Genomic DNA, 22,042 nt, shown 5'->3' with positions numbered 1-22,042 from the left:
CCTTTTTTTGCTGGTGACTGAACTCTCATGTCTTGTTATAAAAAACTAAGATAACGCTAAGTAAAATTGATTCTGCTTAATTTATCTCTGAAAGTTTTAATTATCCTTGTACTGTCATCTCAAAAGTACAGGCCTTTAATTTGAAGTTGGTTAATTTAGTAAATTCTGCTTTTCTTTTGTAATACTTTTTAAATATAATTTTTTCACATACCCAGTGATACTATGGGAAAGCAATAGAGACCTTCATTTATGAAAACTTTAAGCAGTCAGACCTGCCTAATTTCAGACTTCTTAGTAGATGATATCTCTACTTTTTCATAAATATACCTTTAATTTTTTTTCTTTTAGAGAAATTATTGTAGGATGAGAAAGCAGGACTGGTATAACTCCATTTCCTTCAAATTTGTGCTCAGGGTTTTTCCCTGTATTTCCTACTGGTTTGGCTGGAATACTGGCAATATTTGGTGTGATTAATTCACAGTTACGCATTTATTGTTCTATCTGTCCTTATGCAGACATTGATTTTCATAAAATTTATAGGAATATACCTCTAGACTGCTTTAAATTTATTTGAAAGTTGTCTGTCAGCTCTGAAGTTGTGAAAAACTAGCAAAAAGAGGGCAGATCATGGGCAAACAGCATACTCCCATAAACTGCTTTTGCAGAAGAGAAATTTTGTGTCATTTTAAAAGGCAGTATTTCATCTTATCTAGAATTATTATTTAAATTTGTTGAAGACACAGGCAATGACAAAGCCAGAATTAATTTATCACACTTTTTCACTCTTGCCAGGCCTGGGTTTTCTATGCATAAACACATGAATGGACATATTTATAAATGTATATGCTTGCACATATCATATTTCTGCCAAGAGAAAGAAAAAGAAAAAAATAAAAATAAACTTCACACATTTCAACTGGTGTTTGGCCAGTACCAGCTTTGTTCTCTGAACCATGACATGATGCCGTTCTACATCTCCTGTCTGCACATTGCTATTTCAAAAGACCCACTTAGGAAAGAGAGGCATTTCTACCATTTGGAGAATGAGGTGTTACATTGCATCTTGTCATGGCAAGCTCAGTACAGCAGTGCCAGGAAATAAGCAAGAACCCCCATTCCTCCCGAGTTGCCCTACAGGGCTGTAGCAAGAAAGTAAGAGCAGGAGTCTGAGCCTAAAACTGAACAAAGGGATCAAGCTCCAGTTTCTGCCCCAGCTCTGAGGTGCCTGGGCCAGCTGATAGCAGTGCATATCCTCAGAAGGATTTCTACATTTCTGCATCCTCAGAAGCAAGGCTGACGACAGCTCTCACTCCATCCCAGGGCAGAACAGCTTTCAGTACAGATTTTTGTCTAATGTTTGATGGGTATGAAGGAAAAGGAAAAAAGGAAAAAGGAAAGGAAAAAAAAAAAAAAGGAAAGCTTTTACAAATCAAGTTTTGCTTCTCAATCACTGTTAAATTGTCATCTCAGTAAACCCATGGGATCTCATGCCTCACAGTCGTGTAGATGACAGATCTGTCATGCCAGACCTCGGGGAAAATGGGGAGATCCTCTCAGCCCCAGTGGTGGTGAGGGTTGTGAACTGAGCTGGAATCCAGAATTTCTATTTCAGTCAAAGCCTCACATTCCTATAATCTGGGCAGTAACCATTATTCTATTCTGAAGTCACCCGGAAAAATTGGGCAAGGTCATTTTTGGAAGATCTGGCATCTTCAGTTTAATGTAATTTATTATTGCCAAAGTTAAGTTTCATCTGAATCTCATCCATGGCTTAACATGTAAAGGAACTTGTTTGGACTAATTCAGTTAATTAGGAATTGGTTTAAATTGAGTTGAAGTAAGTAATTAATAATCTGAAAACAAAGAGCTTCTGCGTTATATTTGCTATGCTTTCAGAAAACCCTATTTAAAAGTGATTTATCTTAAACCAGGATACATTTTTCTGTTTTTGCTGCCATACAGAAATACTTGCCTATGCTTGTCTACAGTTGAAAAAGGAGGTGAAATCCCACAACTACATAGGTCCTGAAAACACTAAGTCCCCATGGCAGAGCTAATGCTTGAGAACATATGAATGCAAATAGGGAAATCTTATCTTTTTGCTGTACTGCAGGTAAACAGGGAACTTAATGAAGCAGAGCTGGTAAGGCAATCCCTTTCCCCACAACCACATCCATATGTTTTGTTGAATTCTGAAGCATTCTGCATATGCAAGCTATGTGAGAATATACAAATTAAATCATTAGAACCAAAATCTGCAAGATTGGAAATTACCAAAGCCCATTTTCTAAACACTTGACTCCTGCGTTGAAGCAGTGAATTATGTCTTCATATTTCTAAACACAGAGCAGAAATAGAAATGCTCTAAGAAGAAAGAGCTGAAGACAATTTGTTTTTGGCATATGCTACAGAGTTCTGATAACCTTGGCATTTTCATGTTTATTTCTAGATCTGTGGGATTCAGCTAAATTGAAAGATCGCTAGTTTATGGCTTTATAGCAAAAGTGTCAGTAACCAGAAAATAGCATATCAGCTCCCTTTTATTATTTTTATTACTACTACTACTTGTAGTAGTGCTACCTATACTCCTCCTACTACCATTGTTCAGTAGTATCACCATCTTTCCTATGATCCTTTTGAACATTCACAGTTGCTTAAGTGGTCAAGGGAAAGAGAACAATTCTTAGCTGGGTTATATCTTTTTCCACCAGACTGCAAGATGCTAACTATATTGTTGATGGAATTCTTCAGTTCAGAAATACAGTTTATATTCCAAAACGATGGGGTTTTTTTAAGAATATTTTTATTGCAGTTGTTAAATCCTAGTTTGGGAATGTGTTATACAGGCATTGTTTTAGTTCCATGACTGAGATAATTGCTTGTATCAGCATATATTCCTTAGAGATTACAGGCTGGGTCACATAAGAAAGAGTCCTTTGCTTGCCTGTAAGACACAGTTTTGATTGCTAGAACATACTGTTACAACTTTCTATCTTCCTGTGTTCTGCATTAGTGCTCACTAGCATTCATCATTTTTATTTAAAATGTTAATTGCCTCATGAATGAAAGGGCAAAAAAGGCAATTTGCAAGAAGACTGAAAAGTTTACTACCTTTATAATTCTTTAAAAATACTCTATTATGTTTTCACAACAAGCTAAATATCTCCTAAATATAAAAGGCGTGTTTCTTTTTGCAAGAATCTTATGAACTTCCTATTGATTTTACTATCCTGGTTGCTATATACCTTACATAAACCTAAACAGCAGTTTACTAGTTTCTGCCATGTAAACTGGAAAATAATTATTTTCTGAAAATCTACTATGTTTTTTTACAAGTCAATTTACTTGTAGCAGTTATCTTCTGAAGTCCCTATTATGACTTCTGTATATAATATTAACTTTACTCATTAGTTGTTGAGAGATTGGTTGATTGTTGGTTGTGTATACCTTCTAAGTATACCTTCAAATCTCCAAAAAGATATAATGAAAAAATTCTGTGGCCTGCTGGTGCTGCTGGTGATGGTACCCATGCAGAGAGATGAAGGTTTGGTACCTCTTCTCCTCCCTCAAAACCAGTGAGGTTCTCCTCAGGTAACCTCTCACCAGTGTCCTGGTGCTTTCTGGTTCACAAGGGTAGCAAGAACTGCTTCCTTCTGGACACAGAGCAGCAGGAACCAACATCTCCTGTAGGCAGTGTCCCTGTGCCTTTGCCAATACATTTGGAGGAGGGGCAACTAATATTTGGGTGTAATATTTTTATTTTTTTTTAATGTGAACACTTACAAGACTGCCAAAGGAGCTGTTCAGGCAGCCTCAAATGCAGTAGGATTGTCTTAAATGCTTCCGTCTGTGACCTGAGTACACACAGAAATACTACACTGTGCCAGTGCATAAAAAAATTTCCAGTAACAGGCTGCCATATAACTGCTCTGTGCTGGGACTTCAGCAGTGTGTTTGAGTGATGCTAGGTTGTTAGGAATGGTCAGGCTGTAATTTAGCTACAGTTATTTAGACTTCGTGTTCATGTCTTCAATGAGACATGTCAGGGATTTATTTACTTCCAAACTTAAATAATTCAATAGATTTTTAACAGTACTTGTCCTAAGAAAAGGTTTTTCTGTTTTAAGTAAAATACAGTATTAAAGCCTGAAGTCTAGTTGTACAGCTTTCTGATGAGCTGAGTGTTTCTTTTAATTGCAGCACTTATAAATCAATGTGAAGATAATACACTTTTATTGTAAATGTAAAGTGGTCAGCTGTCTGGCTAAAAATCACTACACCTGTGCAGGCTTCATCACTCTCACTGGAGTGCATTTAATTAAGGTTCTCTGTGCCTAAAGGCAAAAGCACTGAAGTTTGAGGGATGAAATGGAGTGACTAGAGACATGTACTTCTGTTGGCATCTTCAGCGGAACTAGTCAGAAATGTGCTCTGAAATACAATTGATTCAGAAAAATCTGCTGGTAAGGAAATTTTAGGCACCAGAGTTCTCAATGCTATGTACTAGTTCTGTCTTTTTCACAAAGAGATGAAGGGTACAATTGATTTTCTTTAAACTTTGTGTGCTTTGTGTATTCCTTCCTAAAAACAAGTCATCCAAAATCCATCCACCAAATAGCACACTTTGGAAAACACAGTGAGTTATGGGCTGAGTGAGAAATAAGTGAATTCTTAAGCAGTTGAAAGGGCCTAAAATTTTAGAAGTGAGTAATTATATGGATTTGAATATAGAAAAAGGAGATTATTCAAGCTTTAACTAAAAAAAAAAAAAAAAAAAAAAAAGAATTATTTTTGAGAGGATATACAAGTTCAGATTATATCTCACAGACCAAGTAAACAGGGAAAGCCTTCAAAATGTTTTCCTGTATAAATGTCAGCATTTTCATGTCTTTTCATGATTTCTGAATAATTTTCCATTTAAGTCTCCTGAACAAAGCTGTGTGGCTAATTGTTTTTTCATCTCACTAGCCATAATGAATATTGAAAAAAATTATACTGTGTATTAAAAAAAAAAAATCTAAACCAAAGGTTTTACATAAGCAGGTAGGAATTAAAGCATTATTCTTTCTTCAAACATAATGTTTTTGAACTTTCTGAAATCACCATTCTTCATGCTAATTTTATATGTTACTTGCCTGGCAGGACCAGTTAGACAAGATAATTATGTGTTAGACATGATGGACGGTCCATTTAAAAATGCACATTTTGTAAATAACAGGTCTGAGAAGCTCTGTATGCTATAGCTGGAGATTTCTGTCAAATTCCAATAGTAAAGACTCAGATTTCTGTCTGATAAATACATTGCTAAACATATTTGCTGTTTAAAAAAAAAAAAAAAAAGTGACATTAGCTGTAGCTATACTCTGCTGTGGTTCTGTTCTTTGTTTCTCAATTTTAGTAATTATCAAACTGTTTAGTGTCAGTCATTAGGTAAGTGAAAAATACAAGATGATTGATTTATATTAGTGCTTTTTTTCTTTTCTTTTTAATATTATAGGTTGGTTCTCAAAAAGTAACATTGGAAATGTATTGCACCCTTGTTGCCCAGGATGGGTGGAAACCTCCTATTCCTGCACCTGACTGCAGCACTTTCAGAAGGGTCTATATCCCTTTTAAAGATATTTGAGATAATATGGGCATGAAATGATTGTTAGAAAACACTATGAAATCCTCACCCTCACAGAAATAATACTTTAAACTTTCCTTTTAGAAAAATATCCCTTTGCTCTATAAAAAACTTCCCATTTTCAGTGGACTTTAAGAAAAAAGTCATAACATTTACCATTTTCAGAAGCTTAGCCAGGAATCTGCTCACTGTCATAAAAACTTTTGCCTTTGGATACTGAGGGTGTGTCAGACTTCCAGAGCTGGAGACAGGTCACTGAGAAGGTCTGGCTCCCTGTCTTGAACAGTTCAAATCCAGGAGGTTACAGGAGTAATATAATCAAAACCATTGTGGGCTGATACATTAAAATGAAATTCTTCACAAGGCTGCAAGATCATTCTGTCCAACCTTTTTGACTAGGCAGCAGGGCCACAGTTTTAATTGGTTTCTTGCTTATTTAAGCATTTTTTCTATTTCTTTTTTAACTCCTTCACTACATCTTTACTTATTCCACGTCCTATTCCTTTTTCTGATTTGGGTTTTTTTTTTGTTTGGTTTTGTTTTGTTTTGTTTTTTTCCAAGTTTTACAGTCCTTAATTGTGTGCTATTGGAGCATATCTACATGATCTGCTGAGCAGGCTTTTTTTTTTTCTTTTTTTCTCTTGTGGCTCTTCTATTTGTTTAACTGCTGATTCTACACAGTAAAAGGAACACAGCTGCCTGAGGTGCCAATTCATCACAGCAGGGTGAAATAGCCCACAGTGGCAGGGTACTTTGCAGAGACAAGAAGAATAGTTCGAAAATCTTAAAATTATTTTATTTTGAAAGTGATTTATCAAGTTATGAGACAAGTAGTCTATAACTATTTGATTTTAGTGTCAATGCTTTTAAGAATAAGTTATTCATCACTCACATAAAAATAATGCAAATGTTTTTACTTTATACTGTTACTTTAACTATTTCTTAAATATATTTTGTACTGGTAACTACATTTTCACCTGAACTGTTTGCAGTTGGAAATTTTCCAATGAAATGGTACTGAAAATTATTATGATAATCTAAATGTCAACCTGATAAATGTAGCAATAATGCTATCTTACCAATTTATTAAATGTTTTATACAACATTTTTAGTATCTATTCTTATCATGTTAGCACCCAGTGACCTAGAAAAAAAAAGTTCCTATAAAGAAGGCACAGTGTTAGCAAAAACAGTCCTTGTAAATAGAGAGTTCATGAAACCACAAATTAGTGTCTGAAAAATGAGAAGCAAGTAAATAAGGAATTGTTAAAAAAGGAGGGGGAAAAGGAAGGATAAAGCAGACAGATATGATTGCATTAGCTAAGATTGTTATCAACCTACTATTTACCCTCACTTCATTTTTGGTGAGTTTCATTGTAGCAAGAGGGTAGGTAGGGTCTGTATTTCTTAGCTCAAGGGGATGAACAATGGAAAAGAAGAGCAGAATAATCAAATTGATAACAACTTGCTTTCTAACTATTTTATCTTCCCATGGTCTCTTCTGCATGTAAGAACAATAGTGAAACAGATATCTTCTTTGGGATAAAGAACTTTCAGATTAACTACATATTGGTTAGGAAATACCATTTGTATAACTAAAGTTATCCTTACATCAACATATTTTTTGAAAATATTTGTTATTGTACTTTCCTGCCAAAAATACTTGTCACAGTAGACTTTGAAGTATGGAAAGTGCTAGAATTCACAAAGCCAGGTGTTGTTACTAAGTTTAAAGTAAGCCCGCAAAAGTTCAAATGAAATACCTTTAGGAAGTTTAAGAATTATTTAATCAATATAAAAGAAAAGGTGGTCAGAAGTAAGGTAACGTGTTGGGGAATTCTGCAAAATATGCCTAAACTAGCACACCAAAAGCATTCCTGAACAGCATCAATGAAACTGGGAGCATTAACATTTTTTGTAAGCTGATCATTGCTAATACCTGACTTGATATTGCCACCCAGTAAACAAATGACAGCAAAGATGACAGGGAATGCACTGCATCTCAACTTAATGCAAAAAATAAACTGTGGTTAGAATATAAAGGGATTCAAATGAACAACAAAAGACATGAGGGAAGTCATGAAAGGGAAAAAGATTGTCTGAAGTTTTCTCTGCATTATTTATGAGGATTAAATGGAGCCCTGCTTGTATGACAAGGCCCTGATTCTACTCAGGCAGCATCCTATAATTAATATCAATCTGAGAAAAGATAAACTTCACTTTAGAAGTTAGAATGGAAATACAATTTACAGAGATAGAATAAATATTTCTTGGACAGAGCAAAATTTCCCAGAGCATCTTTTGCTTCTCTGAGGTAGACTGTGCTTGTGGTGAGAGGTGCACTGATGTGAGAGCCACTGTAGTAGATCTCAGATGCAATTTATCTGAGGAGCAAGAACAGATGAGTTACTGAGTTTTGTTGCTCGTATTTTAAATACTATATCCTGTATTGCATTCTGAGTAACCATCACCACCTCTGCAGGCATATTATCCCAAATGTGAACAGAAAAGGATACGCTGACACATGACAACAAAACTTTTGGGTACTTATTTGAAAGCAGGTTTTTCACTCTTTGTATTTTTGTTCTAACACAAGTTGTTTATTGTGATTATATGTAGATGGCTTCCCCCTAGGCCAGTGGAAACTCAGTAATGCTTTATTGGCATTTCCTTATATTTCCTATATAATGGTATTTCCATTTTGCTGGCTTTTTTTTTTTGTTTATAAAGCAAAACAAAATATTCATGATGATTATCCTGTTTTTATGATCACTGAACAGAAGTACTAAAGCAATGGCAGTAGGGAGGCAGATAAAAAACTCCAAACAGAAAACCTGGTCTCTGGAAAATGTTTCCTGTTCTCACTGAATCCAGAGACTCATGAACAATAAAACATTTCTAAGAATAAATGTGTTGTCTTATGAGACAATTTGTTACAGGATTCTGATATTTTATTTAACCGCAGTATAGTGGCAATTTAATTACTGACTTTGGATTATTTTTTAATGTATGCTGCAAACATATTTGCTTAGTGAAACTCGACATATTTGACAGGTGTAGGTTTCCTTGTGGTGTTGCCTTCAGCATTACACTTCAGTGAAGACATTCCTGTGTTTGCTTTTTCTTGCAGTCATCACCTTGCCTTAATTCCTCAGAGAGCCTTCCAGGGCGCTTGTGCAGTAAGAGGACAAATGACAACAGCCCACCTTTTGTCATCATTTCTGTGCATATATGAACTAAATACCAGAGTACACTGAAGGCACAGAAAACTTCAGCTGCCAACAGGCCAGAGTAGTTGCTGGGGAGCAGCTGACCATTCTTGGTCTGAATCTTCACATTAGTATGGTTGGCATGTGGCTTATCCCATGGACATCAATATTAGCTCTACTATGCCTGACAGTATTTGAGAGCAAAGGTTTCTATTAACATCCAAGTGACAACCCCTTATGTAGCCACTCTGAAGACAAATAGCTGTAACACTTACACAGGGTACTAAAGACTCTGTCACAGCAGTGTCTGATGTTCACTTGCAGCATGCACATATAAAAAAAGTGCAGAATTTTATTTTTATTTTTATATAGTTTTCTAATATTAATTTAAAGCTCATGAGCAAGTTTTTAAATATCAGGATTTTACTTCTCCGTGTATGCCTCCCAATGTGTATAAGGAAGAAAGAATCAGACTGTTGCCTTTGCTATATAGACAACTGCCTTTTCTGTAAATAACTAAATATTATGCTTCAACTGCTATATTTATGGTGAAAAACAAAATAGCACTTAAAAGACTTAGGGGTCAGCATTAAAAAATCAGTTGAGCAAAGACAGATGAAGATAATTGAAATTCATAGCAGAAGTTTTTTTTTTTTTCCAAATACAGAATTAGATATTAAAGTAGTAAATAAAAAAAATGGGTAAAGGACAAGATAGGTCTATCTACAGAAATATTTTAATTGCTTTTTAGTGCACTGTCCATCAGATTTATTGGGCAGGATTGTTAGGTAGAAAGGATTAATAAAGGAAATCATCGGTTCAGAAGAATGTATTTATTCAGCTGCATTACAGGAAGAAAGTATCAATCCCCTTTTCTCCTTTGACATTAAAGTTAGAATATTGACATATGTATATGTCTATTGTAACATGTAAAAAAAGCCACACCAACAACATTTAAGTAATATGATACATGCTTGACATATTAGCTTCTAACTCATTTCTCTCCAGACAGAATTAAATCACTTTTACTGTAATTTTCGAGGTGAGACTCAATCTCTTGTTCTTCATGAGAACATGCAGCTTTTCTGAGTGTCTGTTCTAAGTGAGTCCTATAATCCTTTATGATTTGTATGTATCAGACTCAAAAGCTCTGTCGCTTCAGTCCCTGTGTATGATTTGGACACGCACAGCTCATGTGGCCTGTTTCATGCCCTTCCTACAGTCCTGCAGGAATTTATGTGAGCAGATATCCTGAGAACTGGTGTAGGAGTTGGAGGGAGAGAGAGCTTGGCTGTCCTTCATGAATAGGAATCTCTTTTTTCCAAAATAACTTCCCTAGCTGTATTCTGCTCATGGTTTCATACCCACAAGGAAATAAGGAGGCAGCTAATAGGAAGGACAGCATAGACATAGGAGATATTCCTTTGCCTTTCTTGTTTAGGGATAGGTAGTAATGGGGGTTAAAAGATCAGAAAGAGGCCACTTAGCTCAGTTTAACAGGGGATTTAAAATGTACTCAGTAATCTATAACATATTACCTGGCAAAATGAAGATAATTTTTGAGGTATTACGAGTTCAGTAGTGTGAAAAAGCACCAAACAAGGTAACTTAGCTTTTTATGTTAATTTTTTATCTGCTTGATTACCAGACTGTTATATTCTCAATATATTTACTTTGCTAGATAATATCCTACAGATTAAAAGGCCTAGAGGAAATATTGTTTGCTTGCCTTTTTTTTTTTTAAGGATTGTTCTATGCAAACTAAAAAATATTATTTACATTTTCTTTCCACTTATAAGGAAGTCTCTTGGTAAAAAAATGACAATACAATACAATAAAATTTACATGAAACAAGCTGTTGTTTGAGAGCTATGATTGGAGTGATGCCAGTCAATAATAGATTGCATACCTCTGGTTAATTTATTAGCCACCTGTTCCAGAACCCATTACATAAGCACATTAAGATGCTATCAGGTTGGGGTAGTATTCTGAGCTTCAGGACTTTGAGAGTGTTTTTCATGTAAAGTGATACTAATAGGAAACTGAAATGAACAGTAGTACGTACTCCTCATCATAGAGGAAGGGGGAATATTCCATAGGTAGCAATTTCTGCTTCCATTATCTTTGATAAATAACAGAAGTTTAATGAAAATATTTTCTCATTTAAAATGGAAGCTAATAAAGAAAATGTAATAATACACACAAAGATTGCAAATGTTAGTTCAACTGATGGCTTTTACAGACACGTGGGAATGTTACAAAATTATGAGGTATTGTATTTCATGAAAGATAAGGTGTCATTTTCCATATGCATATTTCTGCAATTCAGAGCTTAATTTTTCATAACCTATGTCCTCAGAATGCGTCAGTGTTACATGCACAGTTACAAAGTAAAATTACAAAATCAGAAGCTAAGAAAGTAGTAAAATAGAGAAGTACTCTGAGGAGGCTGCCAGAGGAAAAGAGATTTTAAGAATGTGTTTGGATAGACAAGGAGATAATCTCTTTCTCTGCTCATACAGTCTCCACCGCTGTGTATTTACCTATACACAATCAGAAAATGCAGGTTTGCTCTCAAGAGCAATAGTACCATCACACTTACCATGGGGCTTTTATGAGAAAGACCCCAAAAGAAAGTCAGAGTTTATGCAGCAGGGGCCAGGAAGGAACTGTCACACCATTGTTTTTAGACAAGGAAGGAGATAGAAAACAGCAGGAGTGGGAAGAGTATACATTCTTAAATTAAATGCATTTTGAATAGTACTCATGGAAAATTAACTTAAATTAATGTGAACTGAGAGGCCTTCAGTGATCAGAAGCTTGGATGGGTATCTCAGCTGAAAGAAATGGCACATGGTGACTTTAGCACTGACTTAATACTGAGTAAAGAGAAACAACCACTGAGCAATCAGAAACACATTTCTTACAAACCTTGCTCAGATCCTTACTGGACTGATCTGAAAAGATGAAAAGTGGAGGGGTATTGCTGTAGGTATGACGGTTAATAGAGAAGAGAAACACTGAAGGAGAGAATCTTAATTCAGCATCTCATCAAAAAGATTGTGAGAAAAAGCCCCACATCTCTGATTAATGCAGTATACCACTATTACCAGAGTTGATTGTTTAATCTTAGATGAGATGGCAGGAGAGTTTTCATGAGATATCAGCCCTCTAAGTGGTAGACACAATTACAAAGTTTTTATCTGCAGGTTACTTAATGCTAAAAAACACAGATTTAAGACAGAAATCTGTGTATTCTTGAAACTGCTTTACTACTGCCACTTATTTCTGGGTATAAAATTGAGTCATACTGCTGAAAAGGCCACTTTGAGTAATTTAATCTATCTCTAAGATTACTGGAGGATATTCTCAATTGGTAGCAAATGATTCAGGTTCTGTACTTATGGCTACACTTAGTTTCAGCCAGAAGGAAAAGTAGTAGCAATAAAGTGCATGGAAATTAGGGCCAGATACTTTAGTGCTTTTCATCTTGTGTAGAGATGTACTTTTCCAAAGATAAAGGAAAATACTGTTATTCTGAGATAATGTATTTTAGCTCACATTCTGCATTAGCGTAAGTGTAAGCTTTGCAGTAATGAATAAAACTCAATATCTCCTCAAGGAGGAGACCCACTAAATTACCATTCTTTAAAAAAATGTTATAGCTTCCTGGTACTACGAGGTCTTAACACATTTCTCCAAGACATCCATGCTTACGTCTTTCTTTCAAAGAACTAATGCTGAGAAGTGCAAAGTAAATAGATTATTTTTGAGAGTGATGATGTGGGGCAGGATTGGTACTCAGTGGTTCATAGCGTTCTAACTCAGAAAATTCTCTGCTTGTATAACCAAAACAGAATGTATGTTTGTAACATCTCATAAATTACCTCAAAAGCAGTGTCTTTGATGACTTGGTTTTAAGTCTTAAATGACTGACATAAGTGTCATCTATCTGTCAAAAATATAGTTGGACTGATTTCTCTCATTCCTTTTCTCCCTTATGATACAGCATGGTGTAAACAGAACAGCTCCTTTGAGAATCTCATTTTTATTAAGGAGCTTCCTCCTGGAAGCTTCCTCCTTGGCCATCCAGAAGTTTTGTGCAGACATAGGGTGTTTGAAGCTGTGCCAAACCTGAGCAGCTCCTGTGGATGCTCTTAGCTGCACTGGGGGATAAACATCTTGACCCAGACTGCCTCAGGGGCACAAAGACCATATTTTCCTTCCACTGTACATGCTCTGTGATGAATGATTTCGGAAGGAGAATGAATTCTTTCAGACCAGGAGATTTTAATAACTGCTGAAGAGTCAAAGTATGTATTTTCATGTTCTTTGCAATTTGTGTGTTATTTTATTCCAAAATTTTAATGCATTGTTAAAGTGGCACCTGTCTGGTACATGATTCCTCATTTTAAAATAAGTAAAATAAGTACTAAAACCAGAAAATCAAAAAATTGCTAGTGAGTTATTTTTGTGAAAACATCTCATAATTCCTACTGGATTAAAAATTAAACTAAATTAATATTAAAACAATAGTGCTGTACTGTTCCCTCTGTTTAACTGTCACGGAGATCAGTGATGGAATCCCTAGTTCTGAAATGTCATATTCCTGTCAGACTAAGTTCTATGTCACTGTTCATTATAAAATGTGCTACAGTAGTCAGCCATTGAACAATATACAGGCCTTATACATTCTGGATAAATTCAGGACTTTTTGAAGAAATTATATCTGAGCCTTTACATTTGTGAGCATTGGCTATAAAGGAAATTATTTGATGTTGGCTTATGAGAAAAATATATTGCATGTCTTTAAAAATGCAGTTACAAGTAGAAAATTCTCTAAGCAAATCTTCTCTTCTAAACGAGATGACTGTAAGCTGTCAAATTCCTACCATAGGTGTTGGGAAGAGTAACTTTCTCAGTGTGAAAAGATAAAAATATTATGTGTCTTTGCAGCAGAGATGTCTGCTATGAACAGTTATTCAAAACTAGAGTAATGATAGAATGTGGCTAATGCAAATATCATTACTGAGAAATTGCCTTTTTAGTGTTAAAAAACTAGAGGAAGTCTTGCATGGAAAAGACATCTAGAAGTAAAATAAAATGAGGAAAGGGCTGAATACCAACCAACACCCAAATCATTTCCAGGGGGCTTTTTAGTGGGAGGATGAAGAACTGCATCAACAGGACATTTTGCTTTAAGTCTTCCCATGCACTCGCCCAGTTAGACTGATAGGAAAAATAGATGCCTTTGCAGAACTACATAGCTGTTTATAAGTGCCTGGTGCTTTATTCAGATTTAATATTAATCATTTTTCTTATTGTATTTCATTTGCATGGAAATTAACTCTACCTGTGAAAAAAAATATTCAGAAGTTTTTAGAGAAGTGAGGACAGGCTTCCCTCCTGCCATCCATGGTCAATAGGACATTTCTTCTGACAACAGCATATGTTAGTCCAGACTCATGAATATGTTAGGATTTAAACTGTATGTCCGAAGAGGTGGGAGGAGGTATAAAGCAAAATGAAACATTCTGAATTCTTTCAGTGGACTGACGGAATAGGAAGTGCTAATGTTCAGCACCAACGGTGAAGCCTGGATTCTAGAGACATTGGTTTGTTAAATGTCTTTATAGACATCACAAAAAAAAAAAAAAAAAAAAAAAAAAAAAAAAAAAAAAAAAAAGTCTTGTATTAAAGCACTGAACACTGCAACAGCAGTATAATAGCATTTTAAGAAGGATAGTCTAGTGGCTAGAAACAAGATATTACAATAGATCTTTCTTGATTCTGGAACCACGTGGTTCTTCATAGCTCCTCTGCCTCAGCAACAGCAGGACAATATGGAGTCAGCACTAGATTGACAGCTCATTGTAGACCAAAATCAGGAAAACAGGAGTGTTACACTGCTTGGATAGAGATCATGTTCCCCTTTTCTGCTCTCTCTCTGTAGCTGATGGTCATTGCATCCCTTAAAAAAAAAAAAAAAAAAAAAAAAAAAAGAATCACGGACTTTGAAAGACTTTGAGATCTCCCAAAATATTAATAATCAGGACAGGATGTAGAATTGGACAATTAGACCTTGGAAGCCCTTGTCTTGCTGTTCAGTAAGTCACTGGACACAGTCCACTGCCCAGGGGAGTACGTGAGCATGCAGACATGCAGAATGCTGCACTAACCAGACTGTGTGCTGGCAGATCTGCTGGCAGCAGCCTGGAGGAAACCCAATATATATTGTAGCTGACATTGTCTCTCTCAGAACAATCTTTAGCCAGTAGTTTTCTTCTCTACCTCTTAAATGATTGTCCTGTTAGCATTACGCAGGAACGAATGCATGAATAGAGAAGGAGAGATTGAGAGCTGTTGAGGAAGAAATTATAATGATGTATTAAATGCTGGAGAACAGAAGGAAAATAAGGAGAGATTCTAGGGCGCTTACTGTAGTATGAGAGTGAGGAGAAAGGAAGAGAATGGCACTTTGTTAGTGAGATGTTTCACGTGTGCTTTGCACTAGCTAGTAGGCTTATCGGTATCATTGTAGCCATGGCTACATTTTTCTGTATGATAAAGATGTGTGCAAAACCTGTAAATTTTACACAACTGATGAGGAAAGATGCATAAACTTATCCATATTTATAATTCTAATTGAATTGTCTTTATATGAATGCATTTCTACTCTAAGTTCTTTCTGGAATAGAGTAATCTTTTTAGTATATTAATTAAGTGCCTCTCACAAATGGGATGCTAATAATAGGATCTAATCATTAGTCATAACTCTTTAAACATTAAAAAAAATATTTCTATTAATTTTCACCCACGTACTCATTCAGACTCAGCTCAAGGAATTCTGTGGTTCAAACCAAATGTTACTTGTTTCAGTGCAGCCCATAGCCCTGTCTCTATGTTACAAATTTCCAGAGTTTGCTTTGTAAAGTACGGGGAGAGGCTCTGCTTGCATAATGGGAAATAATACCAATAATCTGTCCCTTTATAAGTATTGAAAGAAGCATGTTCTCTCCTGCCATTTAAGCTCAAATTATCGTACATTTCAGGTCAGAGTGCTCATTTTTGTAGAGGAGCTAAAGCTGGGAAAATCTGCCTTTGTTTGCCAAGAACCCAGCTGGTGTCACTCCTGTGCTGAGATACTTTGATGTATCACCTGGCCAACTAAATAATGAGTGCTGGGCAACAACTCAGTGTTGTTCTCAAATCTGGTGAAGTGTCAGGGCATGATCAGAGTTAAGGGACTGCATGCTGTCTTCTGAGCTGGCAAAGCAATGAGTAGTGCAGGATATGTGAAAAAATCTGCTAGTTAAAAAAAATCTGCTAGTTAAAGTGCAGTAAGCAAGCTCTTTCCCTGAGAGAAGCTCTGCCACAGATAATGACGTACTTCAGAGAATTGAGAGAGTTGGCATTACACAAAACTCATAGAGTTGACAAATCCTTCTCAGGTACAGCAGCAAATGAGCAGTTCACGGGAAGGAAAGAAAGTGACAGGACAAAAATCAACTCCCTGCAAGGCTTATGAGGCAACTCCCTTCCTCTCCTCCCTCACAAGATGCAAGTTACATAAATATTCAAAATAAACATCTGCCTTGGAGGTTGGACCCAACTCTGATTATAAATTTAAAATAATTTTAAAAAAAGAACAGAACTGGTAGGGAATAAAGAGCTAATGCAACACAGCTGTCACCTTTATCTCAAGACTGAGTAAACATTTGCCTTCTCAAAGTTTTCTTTTCCCTTAGCTTTGCTTTCAATCACTGTGGAAGTAGCAGATTACAAAGGCCTTGAAACCAAAGGGTCCAGGGAGATCCATGGCAATTATTCTATCTCTTGCTATGAGGGTTCCCCCATCAGATGTTTCTTCAGATTTCCTCTTGTGAGTGACTCAGAAGGGTTTGGAAGTGAAGTGAGCTATATTGTTGTCCTCCCAGAGGGTAGAATATGTAATAGCATAGCTACCTTTGGGAATTACCTGAATAGCTATTGCAGAATAAATTATTACACAATAATTGCCTATAGACACATTATTGTGAAATACTTATTGCATTTTCTGACTAATTATTAGAAGAAAAAAATTATAAGAAAATTATAAGTTACATAGCTAATTCTTTAATAATAATTTGTGTGAGGTGACCTATATAGAGAGTTTCTTATCCCTGTTTCAGGTGAAGAAAAATATTTCACTTTTACCACCAGTAGTGCAAAGAACATACTAAGTTATACTCACCTGATCAAGTGCAGCATCCATATGCATATTCATTTAGTGATCCAACACTGCCTGAGATTTAATTTTCATAACAGCTTAAGGAAATAAATATTTTTTGCGATCAGCATTGCTGAGTTACTCAGAATAAAATATAAACAAAGCCCACTTGGGAACAGTTTCTAAATTTTCAATGGATAGAACACAGGCATCATATTAAGTTATTCACTTTATTCTGTCTTTTTCCTTCTAGCATAAGTTTCTGGTTAGGAGGAAAGAAAGTGGAAACCTACTGCAAAAATGCATGCCAATCAGTTTTGCTCTGATATACATGGACAATTCTGATGGAGTTAATTGAGCTGCAACATGTAATGGAGGCAGAATTTTGCTCAGCTTTGTGTTTACTTTTCAGTTACCTCGTATTTCTCACTTATTAGTACTTTAGTTTGCAGTCCATGTCCCTGCTTCTTTTCTGTTCATATTGATTAAACAGATTTCTTGCAAGCAAAATTCTTTCAACTTTAATAGCGCTGGCATTTGGACTTATTTCTCTCCTGTGAGTTAATAAATGAGGCCTTAGAAACACACATTTGGGAAATGAGTGGGGACCAAACAAGTCATCAGAACTCATTCTTGCTTTCATTTAGTAGTCTGCTCTCCTCAGGATGCAGTATAATGATGCCTAAATTACTGTCTGTATTTGCTAAGTTAAGACAGGCTGGTTTTTCGGATGAAAAATAAATGCGGATTTAAAATACCTGAAGGGAGGGGGCAAAGAAGGTGGAACAAGGCTCTTTTCAGTGGTGCCGAGTGACTGGACAAGAGGCAATGGGCACACACAGCAACACAAGAGATGCCATTTGTATGAACATCAGAAACACTTTGAGGGTGTCTGAGCATTGGCACAGGTTGCCTGGAGAGGTGGAGTCTTCATCCTTGGAGATACAGGTAGGGAGTGAAGTCTTCCAAGGATGTAGAAGGATTTCTCTGAGTACTTAATACCCTGCTGACAAAATCTTTACTTTGTAGGAATAATTCCTAATATGTGTCAGGTGTGAGGTTTATTTATTAGTTTTCATAAGACAGCAAATTTCTATATAGCCATCATTTCCTTTTCTCACTATTGCTGGTTAATTTTCACCCTCTGTAGCAGGAGCTGGTTTGCAGTTTCTCTTTGAACATTCAAATTCAGTCTTGTCATCCAGACCCAGGCAAAGTCAGGAAATTGTCCAACAGAAGCTTTCCCAGGAGCCAAGTGAACAAATGTTAGGCCCACAATTTGTAAGTGCCTCGAAGCTCCTCCAGAGTGCACCTTCTGCTTTCATAAGTTTGGGCTCTTTGAAAAAAGCAAAACTGTAACTTGTTGATTCAAAAATATTAACAAAATTTAAATAAAAATGTAGTTTTTTAAAAAATTACTAATTGCAATATCATTTTATGATATCTGTTTGCTTCAAGGGTTTAAAGGAGCATAATTTTAATATATTTTAGTCTGGTTTGAGATTCTACTTTTCCTATTTCTTTGTTACTTCATACATAATCAGGTCTGTTTCCTGTAATCCTTTACAAGAAGTATCCAAGTTGAAGTAAGTAACTTCGATGAGAATCTCCTTTTAGGAAATGAAAAAATGATACATCTCTCATGAGAAAAAAAAAAAAGAAAAAAAAAAGAAAGAAAGAAAAAAAAAGAATTAGTGTTTCATTAGTGTTTCTTCAGCATAGTAACTGAATAATTTGCTGATATGTCTATTTAGATTGAAACTAGGTTACCTACTTAGATAAAAAAAAAAAAAAATTAAAAATTCACACTTGACTGTTTGGCCCAACTCACTGCTCTCCAGGAAAAAAAGTCTGTTCACCACCCTTCAAGACATACACTTCAATTATTTAGTTAGAAACCAGGCAGAGACAATTTCTAAAACTGTGGATCATATTTCAGAAAAATAGAAGGCTTTGTGATTTTTTTTTTTCCCCAACTCCTGAGAGCGCACATACAGCTAATGTCATGGTTGATACATCCCCACGTTATCTGTTGATTAGATTAACTGCAGGAAAAAGTTCTTACATCCATCCTATACTAAAGATGAATCCAAATATTACAGTGGAAGATTCTGGGCAAACTCACTATTCCTGCTCAAGTTTTTTTAAATTCTGGACATATTAATTCATGGCAATCTCCAATACTGATGTCAGTGGGAAGCCTGACAAGGCAACAGCATTGATGTACTTTCAAACTCTCATGTGAGAAGACATGTGACAGTCATTACAATGTGGCTTGCTGATTTTTTCCTATGTCAAGTACAATATAAACAAGGCAAATTGGTTGGATTTTGCTGACGATGAAATGCTTTTACTTTTACAAACATTCCAGTACTGTTTTAGTAATCAGTAGCAGAACCAATTTGGGGTTTCTTTGTATATTGCTTCAATGTTAATGCCATTCCCCAGACAATTTCTCAATTCTGATTAAGTAAAAGTCAAAAATCTCTTTGCTGCCATGCCCATAGAATTACACTTACTGAGGATAAAGAGCAAGAATAATGAGGAAAATGGCAGGAGCTAAATTGCATAAGACAGAAGTCTATTCAGACAGGATTTTTACGTTATCCCTCAACCACTTAAATGGAATTTCTAGTTTATATTTTGAAATGCTTCAGGGGGTAGATATGGGAGTGGTTTTTTGTCATGTGTTTTTTTAAGTGCAGAGCTGAAGATTGAATTTAGCAACTCCAAGCATTTTCTCAACTTTCAGATGTGTGTTTTGATGTGCTGTTAGTCAATACGACAATCATGACATTTTATGCTGGAAGCTGGCATGTCAATAAGCTCCTTATTCTCTACAGGCAGTGCAGTGGCATTTGCTAACATTTTGTACAAGTTTTTCATTGAGCTGTTAGTATGTGAATGTCACTAACTGAGGTAAATTTTAAATGAAAAAAAGGCGAATTCCCAGTTTTCCTTCCATAATGTGTGACTCGGGATAGCTCTCATTTCTATACTGTTTTCTTGAAGCAATCTTCTAATTTAAAATGTGCTTTTAACTAAATGCACGCCAAATACCATGCAAAGGCAAGGTTCATTTAGGGCCATATCTTCCTTGCCTTGTAAGCCATTTACTTTTATTTTTGGGTCTTGTACTATTATGACTATGGTTTGCTATCTTGAATTATAGTCTTATTCTTTATTTAATACTTGAACTAAAAGAAATCTTTAAGGACTTTCTTAATCTAGGTCCTATTCTAACATGTCATCAAAATAGTGGTTTTTATCCTTTTCATCCTGTAATTTTCAGCTGATAAAAAACCTATGGTCTTCAGATGCCTTTGAGCCTCTTTATTTCAAAACAGGCAGTGCACCTACTCCACATCATCCCCCTCTGTGAGATGCACTGCTGTGTGCTCTCTCTGCTTGTTGTTTTCTGCTAATTTTCTCTTTGTCTGGAGTTTCTCTCCCTGCTCTTTTTCTCTTTTATCTCGGCATGTGGTCTGCATTTCATGCATTTTAACCCCCAAATTCCATCCCTTAACACATAGTAGCTAAATCCCTGGAGCAAATATGTGCTGTGGCTGAATTTCTGTTGGGGTGTCTCTTATTAGATCTCTGCTTCTGGATACTGTATCTCTTTCCATCTTAACAAAGGAAGGGGGCTACTGAGACATACAAGCCAGTATGAAGAAACAGGGTATTCTGCTGTAATTCCCAATATTCTTCTCCCTTAATCTCTTTAATTTTCCCTTCTGGGAATGTATAGGGGGTTAATAGAGATCATCTGTAATTTGTTTAGTTGCCCGCCCAGTATTAAACCTTTATAGATGTTCCTAGATCAGTTCCACCAGTTTGGTAAAGATATACCAGGCATGAATTAAGGATCTGATGTTGAACTGGTATCTATATAATCAGAACTTAGAAACCCCTGACATTTTGTGATTCTGAAAATGTAGTATTCAGAACCTAGGCATAACATGTGATATGCCCTACTGGTTTACTTCACACTATTCCATAAAACTAATGTAATTTTTTTTTCTGCTATTTTGTGTATTGGAAACTTACAGTATACTCTAAAACTACATAGATTTCATTGTGTCAAAGGAAGCATGCTCACATTTCAAGAAACAACAGTTTTAAATCCTTGCCTTTTTTTTTTTTTTTTTTTCCTGTAAAATACAGAAAGTAATGCCAGTTTAGAACATCAGGGATTGGAAGGGACCTTTGAAAATCATCAAGTTCAAACCCCTGCCAGAGCATGACCAAAACTAGGGTGGGTCACTCAGAAATGCAAATGGTACTACATTTACAAAATTTTACATTTACAAAATCCCAGGTACATAGCTTTTTTGAGCCACAGCAAATATGATCTAGTCCAACCTTCTGCTAAAGCCAGATTGCCTAGAGCACATTACACAGGACTGCATCCAGGCAGGTAGAGAAGGAGACTCCACAACCTCTCTGGGCAGCCTGTTCCAGTGCTTGTCACTCTCATGGTAAAGAAGTTTTTCCACGTGTTCAGATGGAGCTTCTGTGTTCCAGCTGGTACCCATTACCCTTTGTCCTTTCACTGGGCTCGACTGAAAAGAATCTGATCCTCCTTACAGTTATTTCCTATTCAGTGAATATGGTTTATCCTGTTCAGTAAGTGAAATAGTGGAATAAAGGATTCATGCATGTAATAATTTAGATTTGGTTGATGGCCAACCATAATTCTGAACTCTTCTAAATTTTGAATGCTTTCCTCTACAATCTTACCATGTAAACATCATTTAATATAATGCTAAAGTGGTAAATAGAGAAATATAGCATTTCCATCTTCCACAGTTTTTTCGTAATTCTTAAAGTACTAGAATCATAGAATAATTTAAGTTGGAAGAGACATTTATGTATCATCTGATCCAATCCCAAATCAAAACAGGTCTGTTGAGATTAGGCTGCTCAGGGTCTTGTCCATCTGAGTTTTGATATCTTCAAGGGTAAAGATACCCGGGACTCTCTGGTCAATATTTG

General features: G+C 35.8%; 1 protein-coding gene across 2 annotated transcripts in view; it reads left to right on the top strand.

Annotated features, from left to right (window-relative positions):
• The window catches only part of EPHA6 (EPH receptor A6), a 445,064-nt gene that overhangs the window by 246,278 nt on the left and 176,744 nt on the right, over positions 1-22,042 (top strand). The gene's annotated exons all lie outside the window — the stretch shown is intronic.

This window comes from Heliangelus exortis, chromosome 1 (genome assembly GCF_036169615.1).
Source record: "Heliangelus exortis chromosome 1, bHelExo1.hap1, whole genome shotgun sequence".
Classification (NCBI taxonomy): Eukaryota; Metazoa; Chordata; class Aves; order Apodiformes; family Trochilidae; genus Heliangelus; species Heliangelus exortis.
This window is presented reverse-complemented; position numbering and strand designations above follow the sequence as displayed.